This window comes from Suricata suricatta, chromosome X, assembly GCF_006229205.1.
Source record: "Suricata suricatta isolate VVHF042 chromosome X, meerkat_22Aug2017_6uvM2_HiC, whole genome shotgun sequence".
In the NCBI taxonomy this organism is placed as follows: domain Eukaryota; kingdom Metazoa; phylum Chordata; class Mammalia; order Carnivora; family Herpestidae; genus Suricata; species Suricata suricatta.
The window spans coordinates 104692850-104711537 of NC_043717.1; the positions used below are offsets into that span (position 1 = coordinate 104692850).

The following is an 18688-nucleotide window of genomic DNA, read 5'->3' on the forward strand; positions in this document are numbered from 1 at the left end:
AGGTTCCTACAAGTGACTCTGAAACAGGGGATTAGCCTGCATCATCTGGCTAGGTCCAATATAAGTATGAGCCTGATTTTAGATCTCCATTTTGTTTATTTTATCCTTTTTTTTTCATTAGCTATATAATCATCTTTTGCTAACTCTCTATTTTCTATCACATTTGCCCTTAATTGTATTTTATTGCTACTTTTTCTTTTCAGATTTACCAATTTTTTTCAAGCTTAATTACTTAAACAATTTATGTTTCCACATAGTCTTTACTTTTGAGAGAATGTGTGAAAGCACAAGTTGGGGAGGGGCAGATGGAGAGGAAAGAGAATCTTAAGCAGGCTTCATGCCCAGTGTGGAGCCCAATCTCACAGACCCATGAGATCAGGACCTGAGCTGAAATCAAGAGTCAGATTCTTAACCAACTGAGCCACCCAGGCACCCCTATTTTTCCCCATGTTCTAATAAGTATATTCAAATTTATAAGCTTCTCGGTAAGTTGTGCTTTAGATGTATTCCACAATTTTAACAGATACTGCTTCCATTGTTTCCAGTATAATTTAATGTTTGGCTTAGTGTTTTTCTCCTCAAGACATATACAGATTTTTATCATTCCTTTATTCTAAAATTTTTGTTTTAGTTAGGTATTTCCATATAAAAATACACACAGTAGGAATGGCTCATCTCTGCTCCACATCTGGGGCCTTTTGGAAGAGTTTTAATGACTGGGACTGCAATCAGCTGAAGGCATATTTACCCGTATGTCTGGCACCCAGGCTGCAATGTACTGAACGCTGGGCTTCTCTGGGACAGACTATAGTAACTACACGTGGACTTTCTTTTTGGCTTACGTTTTTCCCAGTATGACATCTGGGTTCCAAGAGGGAGCATCCATGCAGCAAGTATTCTAAGAGACCCAGCTGGAATCTACTTGATTTTTTTATGCCTTCTAGTATGAGAAGGCACATAGGAGGGACATCCTAATGGTACCTTAATGGTTTAAGCCATTCCAAGCTATTCTGGATGCATGAGGATAGCAAATGGATTTCAGCTCTTGAAATGAAATCTAATCGGTGGCTATATTTAAAAACTCCATCAATAGCACCACGTGCAAAGAATATGTTTCTTTGTAAAGCTAAATCTTGTAATTTTTATTTGCAATTTGTTTTATGAATATCTTTGGTCCTGCACCCTTCCAACACTACCCAGGCACACACTCCTGTCCATTGGAGGTTTAAATATATCTTTTAAAAGCAGGGTATTGTTGAAATTGTTTATTTAATATCAGATACTCTATCTTTTGATGGCCTCTCATTATTACAGCACATACAGATCCATGTGTCCAGGCCTGAACACTTTTGTGCTGTTATTTACTTCATTGCTTTTCCCACATGTATTCTAGTTTTCTTTTTGTGTGTGGATTCTGTCTTCTAAAAGTCCTGAGTGCTGAGACTCATGCAGGGACAGTGCATAGAAATCTAGGTTTGTAAGTGTGATTGGGAGGTAGGTACTTTCCATTTCCATGATTGACTTAGCCCATCTTGATCACGTTTCTGCCTGGGGGCTTTCCAGCACAAGGTACAAGAAATTAATGGGACCCCTGGCTTGGGTCCTTCACCTGCTCCAGTTTCAATTAGTCATCCTCCTACCCACCACCCCCCTCCCCCTGCTGGGTCCCAAACACATTTTATGTCTCTGGAAGGATTTCTCACACATTTATTTCAGATACGGAATATAGGAATGCATTCTGTCAATATCTTGACTTTTCCTTTGGTTCTTCTTTGGTTAGGTTTGGAGAAGGAGCCCAGGCTATTCTGACATCTTGTATTAAAATCCTGTTTCATAACAGTAAGCCCATCTGGTCTTTTGAAAGCATTTCAAAATGCAATGACATATTTTGCATTTGCAATTTATCTTAGAAAATCTAGTCACTATAGATGACGGCAAATCGCTCTTATGCATAGCACTTTATGGATTTTATAGCCTCCTGTTCATTATCTTAGTGCTCAGACCACTATGACATAGTTATAAATGAGTAAACTGAGGAGCTAAGTGACTTATCTATAAATGCAGCTAATAAGAAACATAGTTGGAGCTCAAATTCAGATCCTCTGATTCCTCAAATTTCATTCTATTTCATCTGAATGCTATGTTTCAGAACATTTCTCAAAGTCAAAAACAAAGAGCTAAAGATAGAGTGCTTGTTGAGTGAAGACATTTTAAAAATGAGTTTTAAAATATTTAAGTATAGCTGTTGTGAAAGAGAAGAGCAGCTTAAAATGAGGCATTGACTGTGTAGGTTTAGAAAAACAGTGACAAAATAAACATCTATTTGGTGTACATGTTTATTTTTTAAATTTACATCTTTTTATTTTTTGGATACAATTTCAAATTTCTGCAAAATTACAAGTATAGTCCTAGGAATTTCTTTTATTTACCAGATTCATCAATATTTTATTAAATTTTCTCCATCTCTATTTTCTCTATATAATCTATATATGTATAGATGTATATACATATGTATGTGTGTATATACATGTGTATATATATGTATATATATAATATACTTCCCCTACTCCCCTGCCCATTTAAGAGTTAAGTCACACATACTATGAGTCTTTACCCTAAATACCTTAGAAGGTATATCCTAGAACAATAAACCACAGCAAAATTACCCAAACCAGGAGATTTAATGCTTATATGATACTAGTCTCTAATTTAGGGATCTGAAAACTATAGCCCTCAGGTCAAATGTGGACCATTGCTGCTTGTTGTTGTGAATAATGTTTTACTAGAACACAACTATGTTTTGTCTGATTTTGAGCTATGACCAACCAGCTGAGTAGCTGCAGTAGAGACCGACCATATGACCCACAAGTCTAAAAATATGTACTATGTGATCCTTTACAAAAACAAGTTTACTGAAGTGCCTAGGTGGCTCAGTAGATTAGATATCTGGCTTCAGCTCAAGTCATGATTTTGGAGTTTGGGAGTTTGAGCCCCAGGTCAGGTTCTGTGCTGTCAGCTTGGAGCCTGGAGCCCACTTCAGATTCTGTGTGTGTGTTTGTGTCTCTCTCTGCCCCTTACCTGCTCATTCTCTGTCTCTGTCTTTCTCTGTCTGTCTGTCTGTCTCTCTCTCTCTCTCTCAAAAACAAACATTTAAAGAAAAATTTTAAAGTTTACTCATCATTCATTTCAATGTATAAGTTCAAATTTGACCATGTTTGAATAGGAACCTTCATAATTACACTTCCTCAGTCAGAATTCACCTGAGATAACTAATTTCTTTAGTTGTCATGTGTCTGTAATCTCCTTTGATCTGCAACACTTCTCCATACATTCTTTGTATTTAATGACATTGAAAATTTTGAAGAGTTAAATGCCACTTATCTTACAGGATGTCTCTTTTTTAAATTGTATATCATTTTGTTTATTTGTATATTTATTTAAATTCAAGTTAGTTAACACATAGTGTATCTTGGCTTCAGGAGTAGAACCCAGTGATTTATCTCTTACATATGACACCCCATGTTCATAGGATGTCTCTTGATATGGGTTGATCTGTATTTCCTTACAATAGATTCAAGTTAAATTTATTTTTTTGTAGAAATAACACCAAAATGATGTAGTGTTCTTCTGAGTGTATCTTTTTAGTAGATGCATGATGTCTGTTTCTCCCTCTGTTGGTGATACTCATTGTAATCACTTAGTTAAGTTGGTGTTTGCTATGTTCTTCCAATGTGAAGTTATTATTTTGCTTTTGATTTCAACATATAATTTGGTGGTCAATATGTAAGACTATAAAAATACCCTGTTATAAATAAATTATTTTTATAATGGTTAAAAAATCATGCTTTTTCTAAAGTATTGTATGCATATTTTACTATCTTGGTAGGATGTTGAAGGCTTGGCCTATGTGCACAAAATACAGAAGAATTTTTTAAGGGCAGCACTCAGTAGAAGCCAGGATTCATACAGAATGCTGAGTCTTATCTTCAGTGCCTTTTTGAGTGTGAATAATGGATGTTGTATTAAAAATAGGGAACCTTGTTTGGCTGACAGAATATTTATAGAGTAAAGTACTACAGAAGTGCTCAGAATGAGTTCTGAATAATATTCCCTCGGAAAAGGCAGCATAAAAATTCAAATGCAATACTATAAGATGAATAGGAGACTTCTGTCAGTCCAAAATGTTTCAATACGAGGCATGCCTGTCTACATGCCAGAAAGAATCAGACCACACATACAGGTTTGGATAACAGTGATATGTAGCAGCTGTCTCTGGCCCAATACATAATTTACCATGTGGAGCTGTGAGAGGCAAGTCCATTGGGCTGAGTTGAGACAGTCTCCATGCCCTTGGTCGGGGATAATCACTTAGACTGCCACTTTTCAAAACTAATTTTTTGAAGTAGGAGGAGCTGACATACTAAATTATTTGACCCAAGATAAAGTGTAAACGAAGGTCACATCATGGTCTTCAAAGTCAGTTTTGTTCAGGAAGTAATTGGAAGAAGGATGATTAGGAAAACAAGAACCAGAACATTTTCTTCCAAGTGTTATTGACTTAGCATTGATTGATGTTTTAGCTCTGTCCACTCTCTGATATTAAAAAAAGAAGATGAGCTGAAAGACTAATTTTGAGTACACTCACTTTCAATTTCTGTTCAATATTGGCTTAGAATAAAACAAATAGTGAAATTATAACAGTAAAGACAAGGGTGGCAGGTATTTTTCTAGATGATACCAGAGGGATTTTCTGATACAGAACAAAGGAAGTAGTAGAAAAGAAATTTCAAAAATACTTTAGTGGTTGGAGGGTTAATCTCCAGTTTTCCCCATTCAGATAATTAGATTAAACATCACAACTAGTAAATACTGTTTTTTTTAATTTTAATTTATTTTTAAAATTTACATCCAAGTTAGCATATATTGTAAATATTGGTTTTTAGGCAATATCACATGTAGTTTTAAGATCATTTATTTTTATAACATGTGCACAAGGTAGAATTTTTGGATAAAATCATGGTAGAGCAAGTTGGTCTCAGCTGTACTATCCTTAAAAAGTGCTGAGTAGTCACATTCTCTGTGTGGTGTACAAATACAAGCCCCCTAAGAGACTTAAGGATTGAGTGAAAAGAAAGGATTATACCAGTGTTGAACCCCCCATATCTTGGCATGCACAAGTAAAGATAAGTGTTAATGTTTGCTGAGTTATGAGTATTTAACTGAATTGCATGTGAACTGATTACAAATTCGTGTATTCCACTGTAGATGCTTTTCCACTTGCAGAAGAAAAATGTTTTAGATGCCATTGGTCACAAATATCTTCATTTGGCTTCTTTAGAAAGTGGCTAAATTTTGAAAGGTATAGTACCTATGTAAATCTGGATCATGAGCTTCCTCATTATCCAAGATGGAGATTTGATAGGAAGTTAATTTCAAAAAGTGAAATGTCCAAATTATTTTAAGATTGAAAATATTTTACCACTTCTAATCATTGACACATTGCTTTTGAAAATTCAGTGATATATTCACTTAAAATATTTAGGAGAGCCTATAGAACAGAAATTTTTCTAGAAGCTGGGTAAAGCCACCTAAAGACAAAAGTGTATGTATTAGGGGTATTCAGGAAAGGTTTCAGGGTTTATAGTATGAAATGAGAAGTGAAGAGAAATGAAAGTTGTTTTTAAAGTAGTTTAACACCTCACTATTTTATAGTCAATTTAAGATTTCCACAAAACAATTACTTATGATCACACTTTAAAAGAAAGTCTTTTAGTTTCCAAATAACCAATATTGATAGCTTGAGACTCAAGGGTATTTGGATATTATTTATCTTGATTGGTACCAGAATGACATAATTAGGTATCAAGTCCCAGTCAGAATTTTCCATGTGACAGAGACAAACACAGGAAATGCTATAGAATATCTTAAAAATTATGATGGCTTGAGGAAAGAATCTGTAGACAGATTGTCTGAATTCTAATCCTAAAACTGCTGTCTTCTTGTGTAGTTATAGGTAAATGGGAGAAAATATAATACCTCTGCAAAGTATCCTACTCAATAAGGTTTTGGGAGGATTAGACAAGTGTATGTAAAATATTTGTAAAAATGTCACATAGTAAGTGCTTAATAAATACTGGTAATATTATTAAATGCAGACACACTGTGCATATGAGAAAATCCATAGTCCATAAGACATTTCATCACTAAATAAGAATGAATGAAAATGAATGAACTGAAGTTGTGATTCAAAAAGTTAAAAATACAAACAAAAGGAACCATGAGAAATGGGTTATTAAACTTAGCAATATGAATTATTGCATTGAAAAATGGAGATTAAAATTCAAACACTGGCACATCAAAAATAATAAAAATAGACAACTTGGTAAAATATATGAATCAGTGAAAACACAAGATATACTGTTGGAAATTTGAAAGCAAATGACAAAAATTCACCATTATTAAAAATAATTTTATCAATCAAGTCTTGTCATTTGCCTCTGGAAAAGGTAGGTTCTTCATCTGGAGACTAAAACCAAGTCATGTTGAAATATGAAGAAATTCCTTGTATTTCTCTGAGGGAATGACCATGTGATCAGCTGGCTGATGCTCTGGGAATGGTGAGTAAGATGGCAGATAGATGAGAAAATAGGTAGCAAAGGGCAGGTGCTGGGAAGTTGTTGCTCTTCTTAGGAACGTGACCTCATTTGGAATAGAAACTTGGACTTGGCAAGCTTAGCAAGTTTTTGCTTTCTCACTTATTTTTATGTACTTCCTCTGTGTCCTTCCTTAATTCTGAATAAATATTACTTTTCAAAATGTCAGCCTGTCTCGGCTAAATTAAGAGAACCAAAGGAATAGGCTTTGGACAGAGGCATAGAGGGGCAATATCACACTTCTGAAACTGGGAGGATAGTTTTTTTTTAAATAAGATTTTATTTTTAAGTAATCTCTACACCCTGCCTGAGTCTCAAACCCACAACCCCATGGACAAGACTCACACACTTCACTGACTAAGCCATCCAGACACCCCTAGAAATGATGGCAGTTTTAAAGTTTTAAAGAATTCTAAGGGTTTTGGTGGAATCCAAAGGGTTGTGAAGGATTCTGTTTTTAAACAATTATTTGGCAGTCATTTTTGTTGTTTCCAACACCCAGAAGAGTGCTTGCCACAAGGTAAGTGCTTAGTACATGTTTACTGAATTATTGAAGCCATTTTTATACCGGCAGACTAGGTGATTCTTCCATCTTAGCCTGTTAATGGTTCTGCAGTGGAGACAACCTTATGGCAGAAATGGGAAAAAGATGTTTCCATGTTTCTGTTGCTTTTTAGCAAGATTGCCCTACTCAGTCCATTAAATATGCCTGCTCTCAGCATGTACTGGTCTTCTGTCTTTGGTGATATTTTCCAGGAACACCTGTGTGAACAGAATCATAAGTAATTGCATAGAACTTTGTTTACCACATATATTCTGTCAGAGAAGGCTCTGGATGTAGCAACTAGTGAACAGCATCATCCTCCTGGCATGTTCCAGGCAGCAATAGTTATAGCCCTAATAGCTGGGTTACTAGTGCATCCACCACTATTCAAAGCAGCAATTTCAAGCCACATATGACATATAATGACTTTGCAGGGTGTATTGATAATTCCATTGATACCACACAATTATATGTGCATTTAGGCCTATAATCTTGCCTACTCCCAGGATTACTAGGCATTATTTGCTGCCAAAAATTAAAATGCATAATAGCAGGTGATACAAACATGTATCTATCTCTCGGAGATGAAGTGGAATCTCCTACAGAAGATACGTAACAAGATAGTCTACCTATCATGGGGAATATGGCTAGAATCACTGAAGAATGTGCCCCTGAAGAACAACCTCATGGGGCCTACCTAAGACTGAGATTGGATTAGAATTGAGAACCCTCTCGCCCTACTGCTAACTTATCAATGAATAACAAGCAACAGCATTCACAACTGGAAAAATCATGGAAAGACAGACTCTCTATATGGAGCAGATATACAGGGACAATGAAAAGCTGAGAACAGAGCATAATCATTAAGTAAAACTCTTCAACCCCAAGTGCTCAATCTTAGTACTGCATAATGTGGAGAAAAACCATTGAGCACTGTTGGTGGAAATGTAACTTGATACAGCCACTGTGGGAAGCATTGTGGAGGCTCCCCCCCCCAAATTAAAAATAGAACTACCATGTGATCTAGCAGTTCCACATCTGGGTATTTAGCAAAATAAAAACACTAATTTTAAAAGATATAAGCACCCCTATGCCCATTGCAACTTTATTTACTATACCAAAGATATGGAAGCAACCCAAGTGTCTGTTGATAGATGAATGGATGAAAAAGGTGTGGGATATGTACACAACAGAATATTACTCAGGCATAAAAAAGGAGATCCTTCCATTTGCAACAACATAAATGGATCCAGAGGGTATAATGCTAAATGAAATAAATGAGTCAGGAAAATACAAATGCCATATTATTTCACTCATGACAAGTTTAGAAAACAAAACAAAAAAGGATTCTTAACCATAGAGAACACACTGGTGGTTGCCAGAGGGGGGGAATGGGTAAAATAGATGAAGGGAATGAAGATGAAGGCCCTGAATAATGTATAGAATTGTTGAATCACTATACTGTACACCTGAGACTAATAGAACACTGTATGTTAACTATACTGGAATTAAAACTTTTAAAAATTAAAAATAGAATTTCTGTATGATACAGCAATTCTTTTAGATAAATACACAAAAGAATTATAAATAGTGTTGAAGGCATATTTGTATACCCATGTTTATAGCAGCATTATTCACAATAGGCAAATTGTGGGAGTAACACACGGACATATGGTACATGATAAACTGTGGTACATACATGCAATGGATGTCATTCAGCCTTTAAAATAGTAGGAAATTGACACATTCTATAGCATTGTAAACCTTGAGGGCATTATGCTAAGTGAAATAAGGCAGTCAGGAAAAGACAAATAGTGTATGACTCCATTTATACGATGTACCTATGTTAAACTCCTAGAGACAGAAAGGTGAATGGTATTTGTCAGGCACTGTGGGAGGGGTGTTGAGGAGTTACTGTTCAATGGGTATAGAGTTTCAGTTTTGCAACACGGAAAGTTTTGAGATTGCTTACAAAAGTGTGCTTAATATTACTGAAATGTGCACTTAAAATGGTTAAGATGGCAAATTTCATGGCAGGTGTATTTTACCACAAAAATAAAAAGCAAGAATGACTATATTAATATCAGATAGAGTAGACATCAGGGCAAAGAAAATTATGAAAGGCAAAGTAGGACATTACATGATTATAAAATTATTGATCCATTACAAAGATATATCTTCTCTGACTGGATATCAACCAACAACAGAGCTTCCAAATACACAAAGCAAAAACTGAGTTGAAAGGAGACATAGACCAAGCCACCATTACCATTGGACTTCTCATGCCCAACACTCAGCATCTGATAGAACTACCGGACAAAGTAAGAATAGAATGACAAAACAAACAATGACCAACAGGATCTTATTTGTGTAAATCTAGGACATTCCACTCAACAATAGTATAGTACACACTTGTTTCATGTCCCTACAGAACATATACCAAGTAGACTATGTGCTGGGCCATAAAACAAACCTCAACAAATTGAAAAGATATCCTACAGAATGTGTTCTCTTTGCATAGTGGAATCAAACTAGAAATCTGTAAATCTGGGGATGCCCGAGTGGCTCAGTTGGTTAAGCATCCAACTTTGGCTCAGGTTATGATCTCACTGGTTATGGGTTCAAGTCCCACATCTAGCTCTCTGCTGGAGCCTGCTTCACATTCTGGGTCTCCCCCCCCCTCCCTCCCTCCCTCCCTCCCTCCTTCCTTCTCTCTCTCTCTCTCTCTCTCTCCCTCCCTCCCTCCTCCCTCTCCCTCCCTCCCTCCCTCCCTCCTCCCTCTCCCTCCCTCCCTTCCTCCCAGTCATGCATGTGCTCTTGCATTCTCTATCTCTCAAAAATAAAATAAAAAAAATCAGAAATCTGTAAACTTGAAAGAACAGGAAGATTTCTAAACAAATTGAAATTAAACAGCACACTTCTAAATAATCCATGGGTCAAAGAAGACTTAAAAGAAATTTTTAAAAAATGAACCAAATGAAAGTGAAAACAAGACAAATCAAAACCTATGGAATGTAGCTACAGTAGCACTGAGAGAGGAATTTTTTTTAATTTTTTATGATTAATTTTTTATTAATAGTTAATTGTCAAGTTGGTTTCCATATAACATCCAGTGCTCTTCCCCACAAGTGCCCTCTCCATGACCATCACCCCCTTCTCCTTCCCCCTCCCTCTTCAGCCTTCTGTTTGTCCTCAGCATTCAAAGGTCTCTTATGATTTGCCTCCCTCCTTCTCCCCAACTCTTTCCCTCCCCCACTTTCCCCTTCCCATGGTCTCATGTTAGGTTTCTCCTGCTAGACCTATGAGTGAAAACATATGGTATCTTTCCTTCTCTGCCTGACTTATTTCGCTTAGCATGACTCCATCCAGGTCCATCCATTTTGTTACAAATGGCCAGTTTTCATTCTTTCTCAATGACATGCAGCACTCCATTGTGTATACAAACCACAACTACTTGATCCATTCATCAGCTGATGGACATTTAGGCTATTTCCATGATTTGTTGAAAGTGCCTCTATGAACATTGGAGTACATATGTCCTTATGCATCAGCACTTCTGTATCGCTTGGGTAGATCCCCAGCAGTGCTATTGCTGGGTCATAGGGGAGTTTCACTTAGAATGTCCAGAATTGGCAATTCTGTAGAGAGAAAGTTGGTAGTTGCCCTGGGATAGTCAGGATTTAGAAAGGGGGAATGACTGCTCATGGGTATGGGATTTCTTTGGGGAATGATGAAATGTCCCGGATTTACTTTAAGTTTGTTTGTTTTATTTTTGTGTTACCACACATAATTTAGACTTATTTTATTTTTATTATTTTTATATAGTTTATTACCAAGTTGGTTTCCACATAATACCCAGTGCTCTTCCCCACAAGTGGCCCTCTCCATGACCATCTCCCCCCTTCCTCTTCTCCCCTCCCCTTTCATCCCTCAGTTTGTGCTCAGCATTCAAAGTCTCTCATGATTTGCCTCACTCCCTCTCCCCAACTCTTCCCCTCCCCTTTCCCATTCCCATGGTTTCCTATTAGGTTTCTCCTGTTAGACCTATGAATGATAGCATATGGTATCTGTCCTTCTCTGCCTGACTTATTTCGCTTAGCATGACACCCTCTAGGTCCAACCACTTTGTTACAAATGTCCAGATTTCATTCTTTCTCATTGCCATGTAGTACTGCTGGGGATCTACCCAAGAGATACAGAAGTGCTGATGCATAGGGAATTTTTTTAAAATACAAAATCTGTAAGTGTTTTTTTTTAAGTTTGTTTATTTTAAGAGAGCACACACAAGTGGGGAAGAGGCAGACAGAAGAGGAGAGAATCGCAAGCAGGCTCTGTGCTGTCAGTGCAGAGCCGACAGGGGACTCAAACTTAGGAACTGAAGGATCATGATCTGAGCCTAGATCAAGAATCAGATGCTTAACCATCTGAACCACCTAGGTACCCCTGAGAGAAAAAATTCTAGCATTAAATGCTAACATTAGAAATAAGGAAAGATCTCAAATTAGAGACCTAAGTTTTTACCTAAAAGATATAGGTAAATAGAAAAACCCAAAGTGAGCATAAGGAAGTAAATAATGACAGAAATCAATGAAATTAAAATAATACAGTAAAGAAGCAATGGGGAAAAAGCTATTAATAAAATTGGTAAGCCTCTAGCAAGACTGGAAAAGATAAAACTAGAGAAGACAAAAACCAATATCAGGGATTAAATAGAAATATCACTGCAAATCCTGTAATTTCTAAATGGATAATAAGGGAATACTGTTAATGACTGCTCATAAATTTGAAAATTTAGAAAAAAATGGATCAATTCCTTGCGAAACTGCAAATCACCACAACCCCCCCAAAGTTATATAGGCAATATGATTAATCTTATAATTGATAAAGAAATTGAATTTGTAGTTTAAGAACATCCTGAAGGAAAAATATCCAGGTCCATGTGATTTCACTAGAAAATCCTACCAAATGTTTACAGCCAATTTACTTATTTCAATGCCTTTTATTTCTTGTTATTGTCTGATTGCTGAGGCTAGGATTTTCTGTACTATGTTAAGTAGTAATGTTGAGAGTGGACATTCATGTCTTGTTCTTGACCTTAGGTAAAACTGAGAGCCTTTCATATATGGCCTTTATAATGTTGAGGTATGTTTCATCTACCCTAGTTTTTTGAGGGTTTTTATCAAGAATGGATACTGTATTTTGTCAAATGCTTTTTCTGCATCCATTGAGAGGATCATAAAGTTTTTATTCTTTTATTAAAATGTGGTATACCACAATCGGCAATGAAGTCAAACTTTCACTATTTGTAGATGACATGATACTGTGTGTAGAAAACACAAAAAACCCCACCAAAAAATTGCTAGAAGTGATATATGAATTCAGTAAAGTCACATGATATAAAATCAATGTGCAGAAGTCTGTTGCATTTCTATACACCAATAATAAAGCAACAGAAAAATCAAGCAATCGATCCTTTTGCAACTGCATCAAAAACAATAAGATACCAAGGAATAAATCTGACTAGAGAGGTAAAAGATCTATACTCTAAAAACCATAGAACAGTTAAGAAGGAAATTGAAGATGATACAAAGAAATGGAAAAAATATTTCATTCCATCAGGGATTGGAATAATAACATTGTTAAAATGACTATACTACCCAAAGCAATCTATACATTTAATGCAACTCCTATCAAAATACCTCAAGTATTTTTCACAAAGCTAGAACATTCAGTCCTAAAATTTTTATGGAATCACAAAAGACCCTGAGTAACCAAAGCAATTCTGAAAAAGAAAAACTGGAGGAATCATGATTCCATATTTCAAGCTATATTATAAAGTTGTATTTTTCAAGACAGTATGCTACCAGCACAAAAATAGACGCATAGATCAATAGACCAGAATAGAAAACCCAGAAGTGGACCCACAACTATATGGTCAACTAATCTTCAACAAAGCAGGAAAGAATATCCCATGGAAAAACGAAAGCCTCTTCAATAAAAGTTGTTAGGAAAACTGGATGGTGACATGCAGAAGAATGAAACAGGATCCCTTTCTTACACTGTATAGAAAAGTAAATTCAAAATGACTGAAAGACCTAAATGTGAGATAGGAAACCATTAAAATCCTAGAGGAGGACACAGGCAACAACCTCTGTGACCTTGACCAGAGCAACTTTTTATTAGACATGTCATTGAAGGTAAGGGAAACAAAAGCAAACATGAAGTATTATTGGGACTTTATTGAGATAAACAACAACAACAACAACAACAACAACAACAACAACAAACCTTAAGCATAGTGAAAGAAACAATCAACAAAACTAAAAGTCTATGGAATAGAAGATATTTGCAAATGAGATATCTGATAAGGAATTAGTATCAAAAACCTATAAAGAACTTCTTAAACTCAACACCCAAAAAACATAACCCAGTTAAGAAATGGGCAGAAGATCCGAATAGACTCTTTTCCAAAGAAGACATACAGATGGCTAATGGGAACATGAAAATGTGCTCGACATCACTCATCATCAAGGAGATATAAATCAAAACCACATTGAGATACCTGTCAGAATTGCTAAAAATAACACAAGAAACAACTGGTATTGGCGAGGATGTAGAGAAAGGGGAACTCTTTTGCACTGTTGGTGGGAATGCAAACTGGTGCAGCCACTCTGGAGAACAGTATGGGAGTTCCTCAAAAAAATCAAAAATAGAACTACCCTATGATCCAGCAATTGCACTATTAGATATTTACCTAAAGGATGCAAAACTATAGATTCAAAAGTATACATGCACCCCAATGTTTATAGCATTATCAACAATAGCCAAACTCTGCAGAGAGCCCAAATGTTCATCAGCTGATAAATGGATAAAGATATGGTGTATATATGTAATGGAATATATAAAACATAAAAAAGACATATAAGACATAAAAAAAGAAATCTTGCCATCTGCAATGATGTTGATGGAAATAGAATATATTATACTAAGAGAAATAAGTCATTCAGAAAATCAAGTACCATATGATTTCACTCACATGTGGAATTTAAGAACAAAAACAGATGAACATGTGGGGAAATGGGGGAAGAAAAGAGAGGGAAGCAAACCACAAGAGATTCTTAATGATAATTAAGTATGAGTTGATAGCCAGCGGTGGGTGGAGAGATGGGCTAGATGTGTAATGGATACTAAGGAGGGTACTTGTGATGAGCCTTGGATATTGTCTGTAAGTGATGAAGCACAAAATTCTACTCCTGAAACCAATATTGCACTGTGTTAACTAAAGTTTAAATAAAAAAATAAGCCAATTTACCATCTCTACGACAAAATCTAAGAGGATGGGGCATTTGCTATATCATTTTATGAATCCAGTATTACCCTAACAACAAAACCACAGAGTAGAATAAAGTGGAAAGAATCACCCTACTTGCTACTAAGGCTTACTATATAGCCACTATAATGAACAGAGCATAGCGTTTGCTGAGGGATGGACACATAGATCAATGCAATAGAATAAAGAGCCCAGAAATATACCCAAACCAATATGCCCCTCTATTTTTGATAAAGATGCAAAAGTATTTCAATGGCCCAGGAGCAATTAGACATCCATAGTAAAACAACTGAACCTTGGTCTAAATTTAATTCCGAATACAAAATAAATTTAAAATGAATTAGATACAAATGTAAAACTAAAACATTTTAGAGATGTTCAGCACCAAAGTCCAGGTGAAAAGTTTTTAGACCTGACACCAAAAGCATAAAACATGAAAAGAAAAAAATTGATATACTGGACCTCATCAAAATTAATAACTTGTGCTCTCTGAATAATAAAAGGAAGGCTACAGACTGGGAAAGAATGTAAATGACATAACTGATGAAAGACTTGTGTCTAAAATATATAAAGAGCTCTTGGAATTCAATAGAATAAAAAATCAGAAAAAGGAGCTACAGGTGTGGCTTAGGATAAGCAGGTACAATGGACCTGTATGACTCCTTTATTCCTGGAATTGCCATATTGTTGCTGAAAATGACGTAGTGAGAAACTAAACTAAGGAACTCCTTAAAAAAAGAATACAAGACCTGGAAAGGGAGATACAGTGTCTTAAATAGGAACAGGTCAACAACAACAAGAACTCAAAAATTAGAGAAAATTCTCCAGGAGCTGGGAAAGCCAATTGTACATTTGATTTCAGTGATAATGGCCAAAGCCATGTAGCCTATGGCTAGCCTATCTAGGATAGAGATGCCGGTCAAGAAAATACAAACAACACTATTGAAGAGAAACCGAGGCACTAAGACTTGACCATGAGAAAGCAGGCATTCAACTCTTACTGATGTGGGTAAACAGACAAGGGACTTCAGCGTTTTACACAATTTCTTTTAACCTTTGTTCTCATTTTCCAAGGATTCAGAGGATTTTAACTTAAGAAGTGAAAAGTACTGCTAAAAAATCCATTATACCCACATTTTCCATCAGGTGTTCGCTTCAGATGTTCATATACTTGCATAGGCTTCTGCAGAACCCAGCTTCAGTGAGAGGTTCAGCTGTGTTGAGAAGACATATTGCTGTTTTCCCCCTTATGTTGATTGAGATATTGTAGTCATGAATTATGTGGCTCAGAGTATGTTGACACATATGATTTCAGAAACTTGTGCAAAATGGATAAAGCCAATATAATGATTGATTTTCAGTGGACTTTTCTGTCCTCTCAAGGACAGCTCGTAGGCCAGAGTTTGCATGAGGGGAGGTGGCAATAAGCTTTCTGGTTATTTCAGTTTGCAGTCATTGACCAGAGATTCTTTTATCATTAAGTCTGTTGTCTGATGGTTATCTTCTTTCTGATTGGTCAAGGAATGAAGAAACCCATGACAATTGATGAGCTGTTGAACATAGGTGGAAAATCCCCAGAAACCTCACTACAGAATGGATGTAGAGTTTTCTCTAGTCTTATATGATTTGAAGTTTGAAAATGTCAAGTGGATTTATGACTGGGAGGGTCAGGAGTTCAGTGTCACCCACTTATAGCAATATAGGCTAGAGGTACTGTACTGCTAGAACTCACATGTTGTACTGTATTCTGCAGGGACTGCACTCGTCATAGTACCCAAAAGGATATTTGCAGAACAAAGCTGGATGGAGTGATACAATGGAGAAATATTAGGCCCTCTGTCATAAAGCAGACCAGTGCCTTTGTAATAGGATTGAAAATGCACACATAAGTCCCTAATAGATTGTCATAAATGTCAAGGATAGGAATCCCAATCCAGCATTTTATAATTAGGGATGCATTGTGTACCCACATTTATTTCATTGGGAAAAAAAGCCAAAAGGAACTGTAATAATACACTAGAGGAATAAAATACTATCTTGGACAAACCAACAAAGAGCCTCTGTGGATCCAGAAATTAAAAGTGGCTTTTAACCATACAGAACTTGCCAGGATGTAGGAGGCAACAACCAGCTAGTGGTAGGTGGATAGAAAGGAAATATAAACAAAATATCTACTGTAAGAAGTTATAGAAACTCAGATGATCAGCTTTATGGAAAAAAAACTGTAAAATCCGAATAAGGATATTCCTGCTGCTTAAATGAGAAAGAGTTCAAGCATTTTCTTATTGCTGTCCAAAAAGATTTAAGTAGAAACAAAAAAGCAATTGTAAAATGGAGATATATTTATGTATACCTGGAAATGTGTGACTTATGTTCAAATTTATTAAAACTTAATCATGCACGTGTCAAAGAAAATAAAGGAAATGGGCTACAGACATGAATAGAAATTTCAATGAAGATATGCAGATGGCAAATGAACACACAAAAAGCTGTTCAACATTAACCATTAGTGAAATGCAAATGAAAACTTCAATGAGGTCTTACCACACAGGCACCAGAATGACTTAAATTTTTTTTGTTTAATGATAACACCAAAAGCTGGTGAGAATGCAGAGAAACTGTCATTTAGAGATTTCTGGTTGGAATATAAAGTGGTACAGCCACTCTGGGGCGGGGGGGGGGGGGGGAAGTACTGTAGTTGGTTACAAAACTAGGCTTGCTGTTACCAGCAGTTGCTCTTGGACATTTGTCCCTGAAAAATGAAAACTTTAAGTTCACAGAAAAATCTATGCAGGATCTATTGTGTCAGCTTTATTTGTAATAGTCCAGACATCAGAACCAAAATGTCCTTCAATAAATGAGTGGTTTAACAAACTCTGATGCATTTACACTATGCAATATCACTTGGCAATAAAAAAAATTGATATATACAATGACTTGCATGGATATCAAGGGATTTGTGCTAAATGTAAAAGCCAATCACAAAATGTTATATATTGAATGATTTCATTTATGTAACATACTTTGCAAAATTATGGAGATGAGGAGCAAATTACTAGCTTCCAGGGGTGAGGGACGGAGGTAGCTGTAGCTATAAATGAATAGCAAGAGGGATCCTTCAGATAGAATTTTTCTGTATCTTGACTGTAGTGATAGACACAGGTGATGAAACTGCACAAAATGAAACATACACACAAACTGTGCATGTATAACTGGTGAAATCTGAGTAAGGTAAATAGATCATAGCAATTTTACTTCCCTGATTTTGATATCATAGTATAGACCTGCAAGATGTTACCACTGGGGGGAATAAAGTTAAGGGTATAAGGCATTTTTCTGTTTCTTATAACCACATGTAAATTTACACTGATCTCAAAATTAAAAAAAAAAACGAAACCAACTTTGGATCATCCTTTAAATGCTACTAAATTTTCAACAAAACAATTATAACCTAAAAATGTAATATTGATGTATTGATATGTATTGATAACATTGATGGCTGTCATAGTAATGCTGAGTGAAAGAAGCTGGACAAAAATGAGTATGGTTTACATTTTGTAACATTTTATACGAATGCAATTCGTACAATCCATAAAGTTGGCAAGCAGATCAGTAGTTGTCTGAGGATGGGGGTACAGGGAGGGTCAGGAGGGAGAAATTTCCTCCTTGGTAAGAGGAAAGATGTAAGAGGGACAAGAAGAAACTCATGGGGGTGATGGATATGTCCACTCTTAATTTTTGAGGATGGTTTAACAGTGTATACATATGACGAAACTCTTCAAGCTGTCACTTTAAGCATGTACAATTATTATTTGTCAACTACACTTCAGTAAAATCATTTGTAGAGATAGTCTCTTCAGGAAAAAAAAAAAAACTTTGGAAAGAATAGAGATAAAAGATGGTCTCCACTCTAAATAGGTCGTTTTAGATTTCTCTGTAGACAGTGCTCCCCTGTATTGCTTGCACTGAAGGCAGACTACACCCACTGCTCTGCCCTTGGGAGGCCATTCATGTACAATAAGTTTCTTAAAGTGGGGTATTCAGTGTTGAGTTGTGGCTTCCATCACCATTCTTTTTACCTTTGTGTGTTTTCAGTAACTTATTAGGGTAAGATTTTGGGCCCTTCTGAGGACTTCTAGTTGTTGACATTATTGGGTAAAA

At 36.0% G+C, this 18688-nt stretch overlaps 1 pseudogene; it reads left to right on the plus strand.

Annotated features, from left to right (window-relative positions):
• The first annotated feature begins 15649 nt into the window (after nt 1–15649).
• Nucleotides 15650–16606, plus strand: LOC115283528 (annotated as a pseudogene).
• Nucleotides 16607–18688: the final 2082 nt, after the last annotated feature.